The sequence below is a fragment of the Falco cherrug genome, chromosome 7, assembly GCF_023634085.1.
Source record: "Falco cherrug isolate bFalChe1 chromosome 7, bFalChe1.pri, whole genome shotgun sequence".
In the NCBI taxonomy this organism is placed as follows: domain Eukaryota; kingdom Metazoa; phylum Chordata; class Aves; order Falconiformes; family Falconidae; genus Falco; species Falco cherrug.
In genome coordinates this window covers 5,134,250-5,151,192 of record NC_073703.1, presented here as the reverse complement: position 1 = coordinate 5,151,192, position 16,943 = coordinate 5,134,250, and the positions used below count along the sequence as shown (strand labels likewise).

The following is a 16,943-nucleotide window of genomic DNA, read 5'->3' as shown; positions in this document are numbered from 1 at the left end:
TCATCTCTTTACCATAGCTGTCAGAACGGTGGGACTTGCCCTTAGGCAAGCAGGAGAGTTTGATTGCTACTGGTGCTGTGGCTCTGTAGAAACAGAATAAAAAGCCAGAGCTCACTCTTTCTGTATTAAAGGCTTGATCCTTTAGAAACATAGGTCACAAATGTGAGCAGGAACTTATGCATAGTAAGAGGAGCCTCATTAAAAACAAAAGAAAGAAAAGAAAAAAGAAAAAGGTAACCCTTCTCTTCAGAAGAGCCCAGCCAAGTAAGAAACAGTAACCCCTTGCTTTTTAGAGGATCACCCAGAAATCGTGTGAGCTCCAGGATGGGAAATCTTCATCGTCAGCTAAGAAGCCTGTTAAACATAAGCTGCTGTAGCTACACTGTTTTGGATATCCAGATTTGCTCATTTAGTGAGAAGATAGGTTTCTCTATCATACATGGCTATGTGCGGGGCAGACATACTTCAGGTCATTCAAAATGAGTAGGTCAGGAAATCTGTGGGATTGAGTGCCCCAGCAGTTGCTCCAAGTATTGAACTGTCATTCCTTTCTTGGCAGTGGGGAATCTCCACATGAGTGCTGATACTGGCCTTGCTTACATCAAGAGTGTGCTTCTGAAGTAGCAGATGTCAGCTGATAGGAGCACTGCAGAAAGGCCACTGGGAAGCATGGGGAAAAAATGGTAGTTGTTTTGATTTTCAACCTACTTGTGTTTGGAATTTTGCTATTCTATGAGGATTGAATTTGATTGCATTTTTAAAGTATTAGGAGCTGCTGTTGCTGTGGAAGACGTGATGAAATTATAAATCTCATTGGTAAGCCTGAGAGAATGTGTTTAAAAATCCAGTAAAACCTACCTATTTAGAAATGTAACCTGTGTAAGTCTAGGAAAGGTGACTAAGTGATCTTGATGTATTTCATTTGTCACTAGACACACCTTTTCAGTTCAGCACTGAGGGTATGAGGGCAAAGAAGCTGCAGGTTTTGGTTAGCCGTGTGACTGGGCTCTGTGTGTGCCTGCCTTGCCTTAGGGCATTTGCACACTCACAACAGATGGTCTGTGTGCCTGACCCCGTGAATGGGAGCATTAGCTTTTCTATCTGCGGAGGAATATGCATCAGTTTATGAAAAGTCAGGTGTGTGAATCCTGGAGAGAAGATTGCAGGGGACAAGGTGTCAGGAGAGTCAGTCTGTCGGCCTGGGGCCCTTGCTTCCTCCAGGCTTTGGGGTCCTCAGGAAGGAAAGTTTCAGGGTCAAGGTATTAAGTGGACTATCCTTAGCTCTCTTTGTAAGTTTTAGTTATCTGGTCTGAAAAATTTATTAAGCTTTTGCTTAGGAAATAGCTTATTAAGCTTTTGCTTAGGAAAAGCTGGAGAGTATCTTTGAATTGGTGCTGTTCATTAATCATAATGTAATCTTTTTACAAAAGGAAGTCAAAACAAAAATTTCCTCCTTTGTGGTGAAGTAGCAGCCATCATTGGTTGAATGATGGATACCGATACTGACTCTTCTTTTTTTCACATTAAAAGAGGAAAAACTTTGTCCTTCCTGTTCTAGTTGCTTGAACATGAAAAGAGAAATTCACTTACTCTTCACAGATGTAGAACAGTTAAAGTTCACAAAAATATTGGGCTTAGTAGAAGACATCTATGGAACATGAGAATGCCTCTTTGTTTTTGTGTTGAATGTGCAACTGTTGTTACTTTATCTACTTAACAGCTAGAGAACACCATCTTCCCCAGATTTCCTCTCCCTTCATAACTGGATTTAAGTGTTGCTGTGTGGGAAGACAAAGACCCAACTACAAGCACCTTTAGTTTTGTTATACTCGGAAAGACCAAATGTGGGTTTTTTCATAGGGATGCAAAGTCTGTGGTTTCCATACATGTGGAACTATACAGGAAGGTCCTTTTCTTATCATTATTTGTTGAACAAATTGTTGTTCCCCTTCAGTCAGATGCATAGTCAATTTGTAGCAGACATGTAACAGTATCTGAAAAATTTTATCAGAGTTTAAAAAGCACTCTTTGCCTAAAAGAAAGGCTAACAAGCAGCTGGAGTCTGGATGTTTTCCCACTCTTTTTGCATTTATGTAATTACATGGATTTTAGTAAATTTACTTTTGATTTACATGCAAGAGAAAGGAGAGCGAGGCCAACACAAGGAAGCAGTGAACTGAAAATGAAAAGTAGAGGTGTTTGTAGGTTGAATATTGTAAATTTTCCCCTTTTAAATTTAGGGGGTTTGGGGCTTCTGTGGGTTCTTCTTTTCAGGACTTGAAGCCTGGCCTCGGAGTCTGTGGGACCAGAGGGCTCCAGTCCCACAGGACTTGTCAGCCCTGGGCTGGAAATCTGGTGGGAAGCCAGGCAGGATCGAGCTGGAAGTTTATTGAAAACGATACTTCTCTGCAAAACATTTTGTTTTTGGAGGAGTTCTCGCTCTTGTTTCATTGAGGGTTTTCTGATGGGCATTGGTGTGGCTTGGCAGAGGCCCTCCATGTTTTGTAGCTGAGATGACACTGGCAGTGGGTTTGCCATTGGCGCTGGCTTCTGATCCTGTGCCTGTGCAGAAGGCGGCATTTGGCTACTCTCACTGTGGATTTTTTGTCTTTCTTTCTCTCTCTTTTTTTAACCAACTTGCATACTGATGGTGAAGCCTTTATAATGTACTAATGTACTTCTCCCTGAGCCCCCTTCCCACCTCCCCTGCTACACAGCTATACAAATACAGGAAGAAGCAGAGTTTCCTCTTGCATGGCCTAGATAAAGCCCACCCACAATTATAGGCCTTGAACGCAGAAGAGCACGAGGTCTGCTAATGACACCTACCCTTTCACAGTCAGCAGCCTGTTGGAGGAAAGGTCTAGAATATTTATTGATCTTGGCCTGGAACCTTCAAGCAAAACTCCAGTGAACTCTGGAGACCCTGGATTAATTACCTGGTGAGAGTTTCATGGGCTTGGAATGGTGAAACTTGCATACAATTTGGGTAATCTTTTTCCATATCTGCTTCTTGGGCCTAAATTTACCTGACTTAACATAAGTTTCACTGTAAGTTAAACCTGTCTTATTGGCCTGTTTAATGTTATTGTTCTCTGTTCAAAATCTTATGGCTTTTTTTTTTTTTTTCCCCAGCCAGTGGAGTTTTTGCAGAAAATGACTGTTAGAATGGTAGAAAGTGGAAGTCAGCTGATTTGAAATCACTGCATCAGAAACAAGCATTACAAAATAACTAAATGTATTTTTTTTCCAGAAGTAGATAATTACTGTCTGATTATCAAAGCTAATACTACTTTATAGCTGATTTCTGTCTCCAGTAAAAGTCTGCTGGCGGTCTGCAAACTGTCTTAAGCTTTGCGCTGAATTAGATGCCATAAATAACTTGTGTGTAGGCAGACAGCTGATCATTGAAGCTTTTTCCCAAATCTGGTTTTGCTTGTTTGGTGGAACTATAGGCTGAAAGTTCATCTGTAGAGTTACAATTACATATTTGTTTTTTGCAGTCATAACTGAATTAAGGTGTGTTTTCAGTTGTGGATTACTGCATAAGGAATGTATATCGTGGTTAGGGAAGACTGAAAACATCAGGTTTTGTTCCATACCGCCATGTAACATTGAACAAAATCTTTAACCTGCTTGTACTCTTAACTAACTAGCAAATACAGTACCTGCCTCACAAGGATGTCAGAGAATTTAATAACAGTTGTGAAAAGCTCTTAAATTGAGAGGTAGAATGTTGAAAACCCAATACCTTGGTAGTTTTAATAGGGCTTCTGCTGCTGTTCAGCACCTTGTTGGTACTAAGAAAGCAGTTTCAATTTTTTTTGGAAATGTCTTTGAAAATATGTAGGTGCTACATCAGTGAGAATATTAGAATTCCGTAGAAACTTTAACTGGGTTTGCATAATATTTATCTACTCATCTGTGTGCTGGTGCCTCCTGTACACATGGAATATTTTGACTGGTTGATACACATCATATCACCGCAGTCTGCTACTGAGCTCAAGTTTGAAGTCTGTTAGCACAAGTCCAAGGGAAGCACTATACATGTAGCCTCATGTTTTCATTTAAGTAGTATTATATAACCGTATGTGAATTTAATGCCATCCAAATACAAAATGTTAAATGAAATAAATGTGTCTGTCAAGCAATTGTGATGTTCCTAGTGGACTTTTACAACCATGACTCACAGCAACACAAGTTGGCAAAACGAAACTTTTCAGTGTCTTTTACTGAACATCTTAGCAGCCACTGAGAGTGCTGGGGGGGGTCACATCTATTTGCTTTAAAACTCCTTTGCATCTGAAGAGTTCTGGTGAATTGTTCTGAAAGAGATGACTGAAAACTAATAGTTGGCCATCTGGCTGGAAACAACATCATTAATTAAGCTTTTTCTTTTAAGTCATTTACAAGTTTGAAATAAATGCTCTTTTCAAAGCTATTGAAGCAAGTTGAGTTTGAATTCTTGCTGTGGGGAAACAGTGTGTTTAATGTATCTCCTCAGTAAAATTGAGGATTGAGAAGTAATGCTACTTAGATTTCCTAAGAGCAAAACAACCTCTGGATTAGTCATTGTGTGTTTTAAATGGTTACTTGCTTTGAAGGACAACAATTAAACTCCGATGCTGTCAGCTACTCCCATTTAAAAATAAATTAAAAAAAAACCCTTTACTCTGCAATATTCATTGAGTCCTTTTAAAGACCTTTTCATTGTGGTTTTCCTACAGCCTGTGAAGGGCCCATGCACTATTGAAGGGGGAGCATTTGTGACCTCTCATTTTATACCATAGATCTTAAAGTCCTTTATAGCAGAAGGATTTTTGCCCCCTTTTGCTGATGGGGAGAGTGAAGTCCTGAGAACTCAGTTGACTTACCTGAGGTTCATGGGGGGCAGAGGCAAAGCAACATGTAGGGTGAAGACATCCTAAGGCCTGCTACAGTGTTCCATGCTCAAGGTAGAAGTGACATGACTTTTGAGAGTGCATCTTCCCATGCTCTGGGTGGAAAACAGTCATCGTTTTGAAAGCTGCTCTTCCTGCATTATACCAACAATTCATATCATATTCACGGTGTAGCATTGTTAATTATATTCGTAAAACTAATTTTCAATTAAATACAAGAATTGACCTCTAGCATTTTAGAATCATGGGCTGATAGAGTGGTTTGAGTTGGAAGAGACCTTCAAAGATCACCTAGTCCAGCTCCCTGCCATGGCCAGGGACATCTTTTACTAGATCCGATTATGCAGAGCACTGTCCAACCTGACTTTGGACACTTCCATTGATGAAGCATTCACAACTTCTTTGGGCAACTTGCACACAAAGGAGGTATGAAAGTGCTGAGGATACACCTCCTTGGATACTTGAGAGATGGTGTTTCATTATGTTTGCATGTTTTCCAGACTTAACAGCTCCTTATTGTCTTGATTTTTCAGTACCTTAAGGGTACCTAGTAACTGTTACTGGTATGTCTGAGGGCCAGAAGAACAAGCGTGAATTCAAACCTATCTGTAAGTATTGCAGTTCTTGATGATTGCACTTGGAGAATATATGTCTTAGGATATCAAAAGAACTGTATAGTCATTTAGATACATGGTATGGTGTACAGTCATGAAGGAGAAACCTTAAATTGTGTTCTGGTGTAAAAGAATAGTTTCATGTAAACATCCCCTTAGTTTCCTGCCCTTAGTTCTCCGTTTTTTGCTAATGGTGTCGGCGCTGTGAAACATTGGTGTGCCAGGAACAAATAAACCCATATAAACAAGTGAAGGCCTTGGAAGTGATAGCTTGAAATTGAGTTTTGTAAGTCACTGCTTTGCATGCCAGGCTCTACTGGTTTGAAAGCCCTGTTAAGATAGCTGCTTCTAAACAGGAATAAAAATAGACATTTGAGTGTTCTGATTTTAGAAAAAAAAAAAAAGCATTTATTGGATTATGATTGGCTGATGACTTTGAAGCTGGAGACAGTTTTATATTACAGAGCTTCTCACTCTGCTTATTCTCTCGGTTCCTGTTCTCCCCTGCCCCCCCCCCCCCCCCCCCTTTTTTTTTTTTCCTCTTTTCTTGCTTTCTATTTTAGGATGGCATTTCAGAGTTTCTGCTGTACTGGCAGGCCAGCAATTCCAGAAGAAAAAGAAAGAGGAAAGGTGGGAGGTAGAGCTAATGAGCACTAATAGTCTGTTACTACTTTGGCTTTTGAGTGCTTATGCTCAAAGTTTATGTGTTTCCAATTTATCTGATAGTTGATGAAAGATCTGATTGAGCTTGAAACCATTGATTACATGCATTTTGACAGTCTTTGTGCACTTCAGTAGTAGAGAGGAAAAGTAGGAAGTTTAGGAATGGGGAGAGGCCATTGGAAGTTTTAGGACAATTGTGCATTTTTTTTGTGTGTGTATATATTATTTTTTAAATATGTGTATATATATATAAATAAAGACTTAGTAGAATTAGCTTCAGGTGGAAAATAGTATTCTAATTAATCATTCTGTGGAGAAAATAAAAGTATTGTAACTTCATTAAAAAAAAAGCTAATAGTCTATTAACATTTGAACAAAATACGACTAGCCCTTGTTTAGTATGTACATGTGCCTACATAAATGAAATAATGGGATAATGTTTTTCCAGTCAGCTCTACTGCTGATCAGAGATTTGAGTTGCTTCAGAGGCATAAAAACAGGGAGAGGGAATTCCACAGGGATGGAGCAGTTAGTGTATATGGATGTGAAATTCCTCCACCCCTTCTGGTGAAGGGGCTGTGATGTTGTGTGGCCCTGCGAAAACTGTCCTGTGAGATGCAGCTGACCATAGACTCTGCGCTAATTTGTGACTTGTGTTCTCCTGTGTGTGTATGTGGTTTTCTTTGTTTGTTATGGAGTTGGGGTGGTTTTTTTTGTTTAAATACTATTTTTCTTCCTTGTGCTGCATCTGGGAACCTTAGACAACAGGGGAAGGTGGTTGGAGGGGAAAGAAAATGACAAAAATGTTCTTTTTTATGAAAGCAAAACAGGCATTACTTGGTGTGACAATGTGTAAAACAATCCAGGCATAGGTGTTCTTGGTTTTGAAGCCTGAGTTGGATTTGATTTTTGTTATTAGTTCAGAAAATCACATGGTTTTTTCACCTGTGTGAGTTCAGGGCTGTCATTTTTGCGTGTGCAGAGAATTACATCACTTTGAGGGAATAACTGGGGAAGTGTAAAATACTTTCTTGCACTTTTGCTTTAGAATCACATCTTGATTTTACAAATCATATCGTATTTCATCATTTAGGTTTGCAGTCACTGTGCTACTTGGAGCTATGGAATATTTTTCTAGGTTCATTTGAGGGTTGAGTGCTGTCAAAAACTGGCTAAAAGTTGGTCCAGTGTAACTGTGTATGTAATGTATTGCTATAAATTAAATCACTGAAGAATTGTTTTTAGAAGACAAGGATTATTTCCAAACACAGGCCATAACTTTTCTACCAGTCATTCAGTAACTTAATTCCTGTTGGTTAAAAATTGTACCTCATATTGAGTTGGATCCAATGCTAGTTTACAGGATTATTTTTTTTTTTTACTTTTTTTCTTTTTACGGCAAGTGAGGTTGTTAGTCAAAGGAACTTAGCTTTTTTAGAAGAAACATGTATTTAGAATAAACAAGAGACAAACATGTTTCTTGTTTAGCAAAAACTGATATGTGTAGTTTGTTTTGTAGCTATCATGGGGACTGAGGTCTGCTGCTTAATCTGAAGTTGGCAGTCCTTTGGGAATGCAGTGTGCAGGCTTGCTCATAGGATAACCTTTCTCCGGTTTTGTTTTCTGCTGTTATCTCCTGGCTCAAAAGACTGGAGGAGGAGTAAGCGAAGTGTTTAAAATTTGCATAGGTTTGTATCTACTGTAGTGGTTTTCAGGGACTGTAGAAGAGGTGACTAAGGAAAATATGTGTGTGTGGTGCTGCAGTGTACATGGATGAAACTGCTCATGCAGTCTTGTCTTTTGGGAATTTTTAAGTTTTCCACAGGGTGAAGAACCTGAAAGCCACTGTGAATACATGCAGTTGGCTGGCAGATGCATCCAAGCCAGCTGTTGTAGCAAGTGGCATTATGTTGGTGGAAGGTGAGATAGCAATAACCCCCACTTTTATTTGTCAGTAATTTTTTTGTCTTGTAACCCCAGATATTTTCTTAATGTGCCAATAAATGGCAGAGTGGATTTGGATAGATTAGACATCTCAGGCTGTGCTTCTGTGTCTCATTAACATTGTTGGGAAGCCAAGTTAATTTTGACAGAAATGACAACTCCAAATATTCTCATTTCCATGTAATTTTATGCTGTCATATCTCTACATATTATGGTAATGATATATCAGTAACATAATTTTATTCTTGGTTTCTACTTCTACAAGCATAGTTCATGTTACCTACACACCACTGCAGGTCTGTTACTCACTGGATGAACTGCTTGACTTTGCAGAACGTGACTGTGAAGAAGTGTGGTGTTCTCTCACATCCTACACCACTGAGTGGTAGTTTCTTGTCACTGTTGCTACCAGGGACTGTTCAATACAAGTTTGTGGCTTTACTAGCAGATAGGTATGTTGTGATTCCTTATTGAACAGGCATCTAACCACATGCAAAGCCGTTACAGTTGGCCATTTGGTAACTGTGGTTACAAGGTGTCTCTGAAGTAACTAGAGCTGAAGATGCAGACTCCTTTATGCCTTTTGATGTCCCCTTCAAAGAGAAGACTAAATGATGTCTTATTGTGTAAGGTAGGTGGCCTGTTGGTGGTCATGTCCTCTAATGAAGAACTTGAGCTCTGGAGATATTCTTAGTCTAGCACTTTTCCTGAGAGTTGAAAGCATTTTTCAGGCTCGAACAAGGTGTTACAACAAAGTGAATGTGGGTGCAAAACTGTCTGGGCATTGCTGGACTCCGCAGGGGTTTGGCATTCATCATGTGGAACGTGAGTAGCCGCGTGACCCTTATGCAACAAGTAAATGAGCAACCTTTGAAATATTCCTCCATCGTCTTAGCTGAGTCTGTCTCTGCAATTTGAGCATTTGTTAGCACACAGATAAGCTAATTGTACAAGAGACAACGTTACCTGGCAATTGCCTAATCTTCCCATGTGCAATAGTCTGCTACCCAGATATGATGGACAATGCAGATGTGAAGTGTAACAACTTAATGGGACTCTTTACTGAAAATTAGCTAGATCACCGCTGTGCATTTTGTCGGACACAAAAATATTTCAGAATATGGATGTGTAAATGTCGATGACAGTAATTGTGCCTAGAGTGTACTGAGTGAAAATATGCTTCTTAAAATCTATTTACTTTAAGTTACATCAAATCAAAATAATCTTGTATAATTTTAACATATTGTTGCCATCAGGTGGTGGTGTTCATATACATCTCTAATCAATGTAGCATTACTTTCCTTTTCTATTTGCCTTAGTTGAAGCCCTTCATGAGATTATTTTAGCTAAAATATCTCAGTCTGGCATTTTGTCTCTTCCTCTGCAGTGCACTAGCAATACTTAAAGTGATAGATCAGCACCTAATAAAAGTGGGATTATCTCTAAGCTGAAAATAAGTAGAAGGAGCCTACTGTGGAAATTACAGGGTTTGCTTGTCATTACTGATTCATTTTGTAATACTCGTAGTAACTTTCAATGCAGTAATCAGCAAGGTGAGGGTCTGCAGAGAACTTTGTCACTGTTTTTTACTATTTGTAAACTATTTAGACTTTGGCTGTTCAGACTGTTCAGATGATCTCTCCCTAATCATGCAAATATCACAAGCTGTTCAACTTGTTCATTTATTCTGTTGGAAAGGCAGAGGGGAAAAAACAGCCTTGTCTTGCACCCTGGAGGGATGCTATGCAAAATCAGTCTAAGGTTTCTGGGGCGGGAGCTGTGGAGTTTTCTATTCTTTTGTTTATTATACTTTGCTTTCTGTCATCTCTTAGCAAATAATGAATAACAGTAATAGTATGCTGCGAGACATGAAATCTGGAAGTGTTTATTACAATGTGTGTGAACCATAGTCATCACCAGAACTTATTTTCTCACGGACTGGTCTAGTAACTGCCTGGGGGAAGAAGCTTATGGCTATCTTTGTAATAAGGTCTCTGGGACTCTGGTATTTCTGCTTCCCAGGTTCCCTCTGCACAGCAATTACTGTCCATTCTGCAGTCAACACCTGTCTCTAATTTCCATTAGTAACAAAGGACTCTGCCTGCTGTATAAAGCCCTTTGCCATTTCTGTATGGAGTACTTTGCTTTTGCAGTCAAGGGCTAGGAAACACCATAAAAACAGATAAAAGCTAAATAAAGCAGTTGCTGCAGTAGGCCTAAAGCAAGCATAAAAAATAGTGAGGTTTTTGCTTCTTTCCCTTTGTGTTTTATTTTTGTCTTTATTTTTGATATGGGAGAGGGGAGGGGTATGAGTGGGGAAGATTAATCTCTAAGCATGAACACTGAAGTTTTGTTGGTGTTTGTGCATGCTGTTTGTTGTAATTTGTATTGGGGTTTTGTTTGTTTTTTTTCATCTTCCCCTCCTTTACGAACGTCTTTCTTTAAATTAAGATTTCCATTATCTCAGTCCTGCAGTGAGCTTCCCATGGTCGGCCCTGTGTCCATGTAGAGCTGTAGGAAGCCCTTTTGTCCTATGAACACTTAAGATGAGTAGTAGCAGTCCCACCAAATCCACACGTGCTCAAGGTCGGACATGTTCTGAAGAGTCTTGCCAGATTTGAGTCTCATCTTAAGTCAGTGGAACTAATCACACATCTAAGTCTAACCATACAATTCCCTTGCTAAAATCTGCAGCTGCTTGTTCGTGGCTATGGTTTTGCCTGGGGTGTTGCCAGATGCATGCGTTTCTGAAGGACCTGCTTTGCCTGCAGTAGTATTTCTTTATTTTTCACTTCTCATAGCAGATCTGTTTAACAGTGCTGCTACATTGGCCTCTAAAGGCATGTTGGAGGGGATTGCTTGTAAAGTGATTTTTTCAGCTTGCAGTGACTGCAGTCTGCTTACTAAATATATATCTAGTATTATTCTTTGGGGTTTTAGGGAAAATGGAGCATGAGATAATTAGTTGAGCCTCCTTGTTTCTAGAAATCACATCTCTACTGCCAAGCAAGTGTAGAACAAAAGGGAGCATTCTGGGACTGAGTAAGTATGCAGGTTCATGTTATACCTCTGATTAGTCTAGTGGTAGATTGCCATTAAAAGGCATAATCCCATTTCTGTCTGTCTCTCTGTGAGTCTGCTACTTGCTCGTGCAGAGTTTACTGTAGTTCTCAAAGTGTTTTACTGTCTTTTTGGCAGCAAGATCACCCAGTCTAATATCTTGTAAGTTGTGCACTTCTAAATCAGATTTGTGGGTAGGGTTTTGACCTCTGTATTGAAATTAGTAATCTGTGCCTCCAAGAAATGCATCCTGTCTTCATTTAAAGATACGAAGACAGAGATTCCACTATGTTCTCAATTTTTTTTCAACAGCTAATAATCTCCTCACGTTAGGGGGGGGAAAAAAAAAAGGTACCATATTTCAGCTGCAGTTGGCCTGGTGTCAGTGTACACCATTCCTGCATTATACCTCTCTTGGCTAGACTGAAGTATCCTTCAGTATTTATTCACTTTTTCCCCTTCAACAAACATACTCTTAACACTGCTGTGATTCAGTTGTCACTCGGCCATTGTTTTAATAAAAACACTGAACTGAAATTCTCACATCTTTTATTTTAAAACCTTTTCTTTTGCCCTGAACTGGTTTTGCAGCTATATTTTTACCAAGATGTGCATAGCTAATTGCCTTATTGAAGTCTAAATGTACTGTTTTTAGAAAATTACCTTTTATCAACAAAAATTCTCCTCTAATAATGGAGTCAAACTAAATTTGAGAAGACCTTAAAACTAGACTGCCCAGAGTTGTGGTAGTCTTTCATTCTGCTGTGGTCTTCAAATTTTTTTTCACTGTAGATACAGTTTACCCTGTACCTGCCTCTAGAAGTCCTCCACACCTCAGATGATGTTAAATTTTGTCCCGTGGTGGGTTTTTTATTTTGTTCTGTGTGCCCTTATAGCTTGTACAGTTCTTCAAAGAAGCTTTCTGAAGAGAAGTTGTCCCCAGAAGCACAGCTTTTGGGTCTGCTTGCTTCAAGAGGGTAAAGGTGCTGACTCAAGACTGAATTAGTCTGTGGTTTGCCCCATGATTTGAGAGGGATAGGAGAGAGCATGTTGGAACATGGGTGTCCCCATGGCCTGACACTTCTGACTCTCTGGAAACAACTTCACAAATTCCTCTGTACAGGCAGTGGGAGGTGAGGCAGCTTGCCATGGACCTGACATCTGACTCAAGAGGCTTGATTCATTCCACCTGGAGAAGTCCTGCAATTATTTTTAATACTTCTGATTTTGCTTAGAAATAGTTTTGAATAGTATGGACTGTTGTAGGAAGGTGGGCAATTTGCCCAGGAAGATACCTGACAAAGTTTCATTAAAAACCCATCACCTCTTGGAGTGGAACAGTGCCAGGTAGTGAACAAGCTCATGTGTGCTGTGCTTATGAACAACAGTGAAGCAAGTCAGAGTTTGGATTTGAGTGTGATTTCCATAATTTTATGAAAAATGGAAATCTAAGATCTATACTCTTTCCAATTTGTCTTTGTTTTTATTTCAAATGCTAGTATGATTTTACAGTTTCAGGAGGGGTGTGGGAATGGCATATATTAACAACAATACTTCAAGTATTTCTTTTATGGGTAAACTCAGGACAAAACAGTATCGTGTTGTTTCAAGCTATGCTTAGCATTTCTGCCCTGAGGAGAAGAATATGATTACACAGCCTATAAGGCTTGCTTGGACAAGCTGTAATGAATGTTAAATAACTGTTTGGTAGCAGTGCACGTGCTTTTAACTTAATAAATATACATTGTGGTAATGTTAGAGAAGACCTCAAGATTATAATTATTTGAAATACGCTTTGCAAGTGCTTAGCAAAGCAAACTAGTTTGTAGTCTCAGTGAGGAGCATACGCTCTAAGGAGATGCAAGGAATTTTCATTCACCCCATGTGGTTAAAACCAGCAGAAGACATCTGCCTGTCTTTTGGCATTAGCTACTTTGCAAGGGCTGTGTAGCGCTCACAGATGAGCACACTGAAAGTTGTTAAATACTTGCCCAAACTGGGACTTATGGTGGTATACTGATCTTCAGGTGGTTTAGGAATCCAAAGTTGGAGACCATTTGAGCAATGAGTCACCAGAATGGTGCTGAACCGAGACTGGTGTCCTGAGCTTCCTGCACCTGAAAAACTGCAATTCCAGGGAATAATCTGAAAGATACGTTTTGACTGATAGATAGCTGATGCTGTTGCAAAGCTTAGAGACTTGGTGGGGTGATAGGGGGCTGTTTGGCTGTAAGCAAAAGGATGCGTAATTAGCATTCACCTTGAGTGGTTCTGAGGTGCAAAAGAAGCCTCCTGTGCCTGTTATTTCTTTCGGTTTTATAAAAGCTGAAGGGTCCCCCTCCAGTGTTATCAGTTTGGGTAGGAAAAAAGGGCTCTTAGTACTGAGCTGTGCGATGAAGGGTAATTGCCATTTTGTGGAATTTTTTCTTTGGTTTATTCTTGGTTTTAATCCAGTGCAGAATGAACTTTGACACTTTTGGGAAATTAAAAAGCAGATAGGATTATAAACTGTTGTGGTGGAAATTGTCAAAATGTGATTAATACTAGAAGATTTTTTTGGTATTGTGTGGACAGTCTCCAATGTAGAGCTGCAGTGTTAATTGTTGTAATGCAAACACTAGGCAAAATTTAAGGCTGTTCTAGTTCTGTTCAGGATTTCTTGGATAGAAAGATGCATGAATCTGTAGTACTATACACACAGAGTAAGATTGCAGTTTTGGAAAATCGTTAGACCCATTGTAATGGGCTGCTCGGATGGTCTCACAGTCTGTGAATTGACTACAAAATGTGTGGTAGCTGAGATGCCTTTTCAAAGTGTCAGACTCGGACTTCCTGGTCCTACTACCACCTGTAGCTTTGACCAGGCTTCATTCAGTAGGTCTAGAAAGCATGAAGAAATGTAGAAAATCGTCAAGCTCTGCCTAAACACTTTTTTCCTTTTTTTTTCTCCTTTTTTTCCCTTTTTTCCCCTTTTTCCTTTTTTCTTTCTCTTTTTTCTTTTTTCTTTCTTTTCCTTCTTTCTTTCTCCTTTTTTTTTCCCTTTTTTTTTTCCCCCCTTTTTTTCTCTTTTTCTTTTTTTTTTATATGAAAAAGAGCTGATGGCCCTGGGGAAACCTGGAAACACATTAGCTGGAGGAAAGCTGTTTAAAATGGCAATGTGATTAATTTCCACTTCATTTCTTCAGCTAGAGTCAATACTTGGACAAGAGTTGCACCCTGGGAACCAAGCATTCAAATGCAGGCTGAGAAAAAAGGAGATTGCTTGCATACCTTTTGGCTTGTTTCTGCTCAAAATAGCACATACAAATGGAAATTGGTGCCCAGCTTCTGCTAACTGGGCCCTAAGTGGGCCCTGTTCTTTCTCTCAGTGGTGGGAGGACTGTTAAGGCCCCTTCTTAGGTAAACCTATAGTATGTTGTACATTTAGTCATGTTTCATTTCTCTGGGGAAATTTTTGGGTTGTCCTGTTTCTGTTCAGGGTCTTTCAGACGGAAATGAGAGCACACCCAGGGTATAATACATGGACAAGGAGGAAGCGCTCAAGCGTTTTCTGAAGCTCTGAATTTCCTGGGCATACGTATGCCGTAGCTTGTGGGAGCACCAGTGCTTTGTGGGAGCATATTCCTTACTATTAATTCTCTGTATAGCACATGAGCCCGTTTCCTGTCGGCAGGCTGTTCCCCGCAGGGAAAAGATGTGGTTTAAAAGCAGCCTGCCATTGCATTCCAGGGCAATATTCAGCCAGCTCCCAGCTGCCCTCTTTCCCAGACACTCTTCAGATCTAAGCAGGGGATAGGATGCAAACGGGATGAATTGCATTTGTGGTAGCAATAGGCCATTTCCAGCCACCATCTTTCCTAGAGAAAGTTTGCCCTCTGCCGCATGAAAGGGAAGGAGGGTGGTGAGGTTTGGGCCACTTGGGTCTTGGTTGAGCAGCCTGGGGTGGGAAGCACAATGTGTGTGTCAGCTTCCTCTTCAAGAGAATGTCCAGACTCATCATGTGCTGTGGCAAATTTATGGGATACTCAGATGTACAGGTTTTTTGGTTTTTGAAAGAAGGATCAGCTTGCAAAACATTAGATGTTGATGCCAGATGTATTTGGATGTGGTTTGCTTTGTTCTTAAACAATAGACAGTTTTAAAGAAAGAGGAGTATTACTTGTGCCCATATGTCCCATTGTTTCCATCATGGGTATAATCCTGGCTACAGAGTTCAGCATTATCATGCTGATTCTGGTTTTAGCAACTCATATTGTCATGCAGTTTGTGGAATCTTTGATCTTTTTGCTTCTTTTCTGATCAAATCTAAAATCTGCATCCTGTGCATGTTTTTGTGAAGCAGTTCTGAAGGAGTAAATTCCATCACTGCACACCTACTAGGTGTTGGGTATAAGCATTTAGTTAGTTCTGCATATTTCTGTCATAGTTTTCCATGGCCCTGTATTTTACCCACAGTGATTTCAAAGGGAAACAATATGCAGGTTTTTTAAAAAACATGTCTAACGGCAGACCAACAGCATGTTTAAAAATAATATTCTGAATACTCTGTTGGAAAAGAATCAAGAAATCCTCCTGAGTGACTCTGGCTGTTAGTATAAGCTAAGCATCTTTTTCTTCCATGAGGCTAGTTAAGAGGTACTTTGAAAATGCTAGCAAGCATTCAGGAGATCATGCAGACGAGGGTCATTTAGCGTTCTTTTATTTGGAATTCTCAGGTCTTAATTTAACAGATATCAATTAGTATCTTTCACCTCTCTCTGAAAAGCAGGGCTGACTGCTGAATTTAAATAAACAGATACTGTAACACAATTTCCTGGCTGTGTGAACAAAGCTTGAAAAACTAAGAATAATGAAACCATAATTGGATTAAATATATTCTTTTACTGTTGGGAATATGGGTAAAATTTGTCTTTCAATAGTTTTGTTTTGACCATGCTAGTTAAAGATCCTAGGCTGATGTCTTGTGTTACAATGGGTTGAATAGCAGATGGCAACTATGGATGTGTAAATTAGCTAGCAGCTGACATTACTTGGAGAGCTATTGATTGTGTTGGTAGCATTATATGAGGGTAAGTGCTAGATACTCAGTCAATCAATAAGGGGAGAATAGAATTTACTTGGAATCATTTCATTAAGTTAACCCATCAAGAGTTCTTACAGCTATCCAGTTACACAGCAAAACTTTTTTTCAGGTTGTTTATTTTGGGTTTTGTTTAGTTCCCTGCCCCCAGCCCCCCACCCCAGCTTGTTGTTTTGAAAACTAGACTCTGATTCTTTATGGACAAAAATTCCTAGGCTTTACAGTAGTAGCAAAGACTTTTATTTTTAATTATTTTGTCCTTATTTCCTGGACTATTCACATTCAGGCGCACAAAAGTGAGGGATGGAGAGTGGGCCAAACATTCCCATCAGAAGATTCCTCCCATCTTTCTTTCTCTTGAGCAATTTTTCAGTGACTTGGGAGTGGTGGTGACAGGTTTTGCAGAAAGTAACATCCGGTTTCCTTGGCCAACAGAGTACTAAATGTGATTCAAGGTTTTTCAGGGAAACAATGGATTTAGCAATACAGGATTATCATATTGGCTCAATAACTTGGGTACCTGCCTTGGATCATAGCTGACGTGATGCATCATAGGAGTTTCCAGTCCTTCCCGTAAAGATCTTGGCAAAGCTAGCAGCAAAAGAAAATAAAGTCTGTGCCTTGATACAGTGCACAGCCTAGGATGATTGACTACCTTCTACAGCAAAAAAATGACTTGAT

The 16,943-nt window shown here is 39.6% G+C and overlaps 1 protein-coding gene across 2 annotated transcripts in view; it reads left to right on the top strand.

Annotated features, from left to right (window-relative positions):
* Positions 1–16,943, top strand: part of SMAD3 (SMAD family member 3) — an 80,222-nt gene that overhangs the window by 7,262 nt on the left and 56,017 nt on the right. Inside the window, exon 1 of one of the 2 annotated variants that reach the window (XM_055715129.1) lies at positions 2,790–2,942. The exons of the other annotated variant lie outside the window; for it this stretch is intronic. The gene's annotated coding sequence lies outside the window, so the exon portion shown is untranslated. Of the gene's footprint in view, positions 1–2,789; positions 2,943–16,943 lie in introns of those variants that run through there. 2 annotated transcript variants of the gene reach the window in all.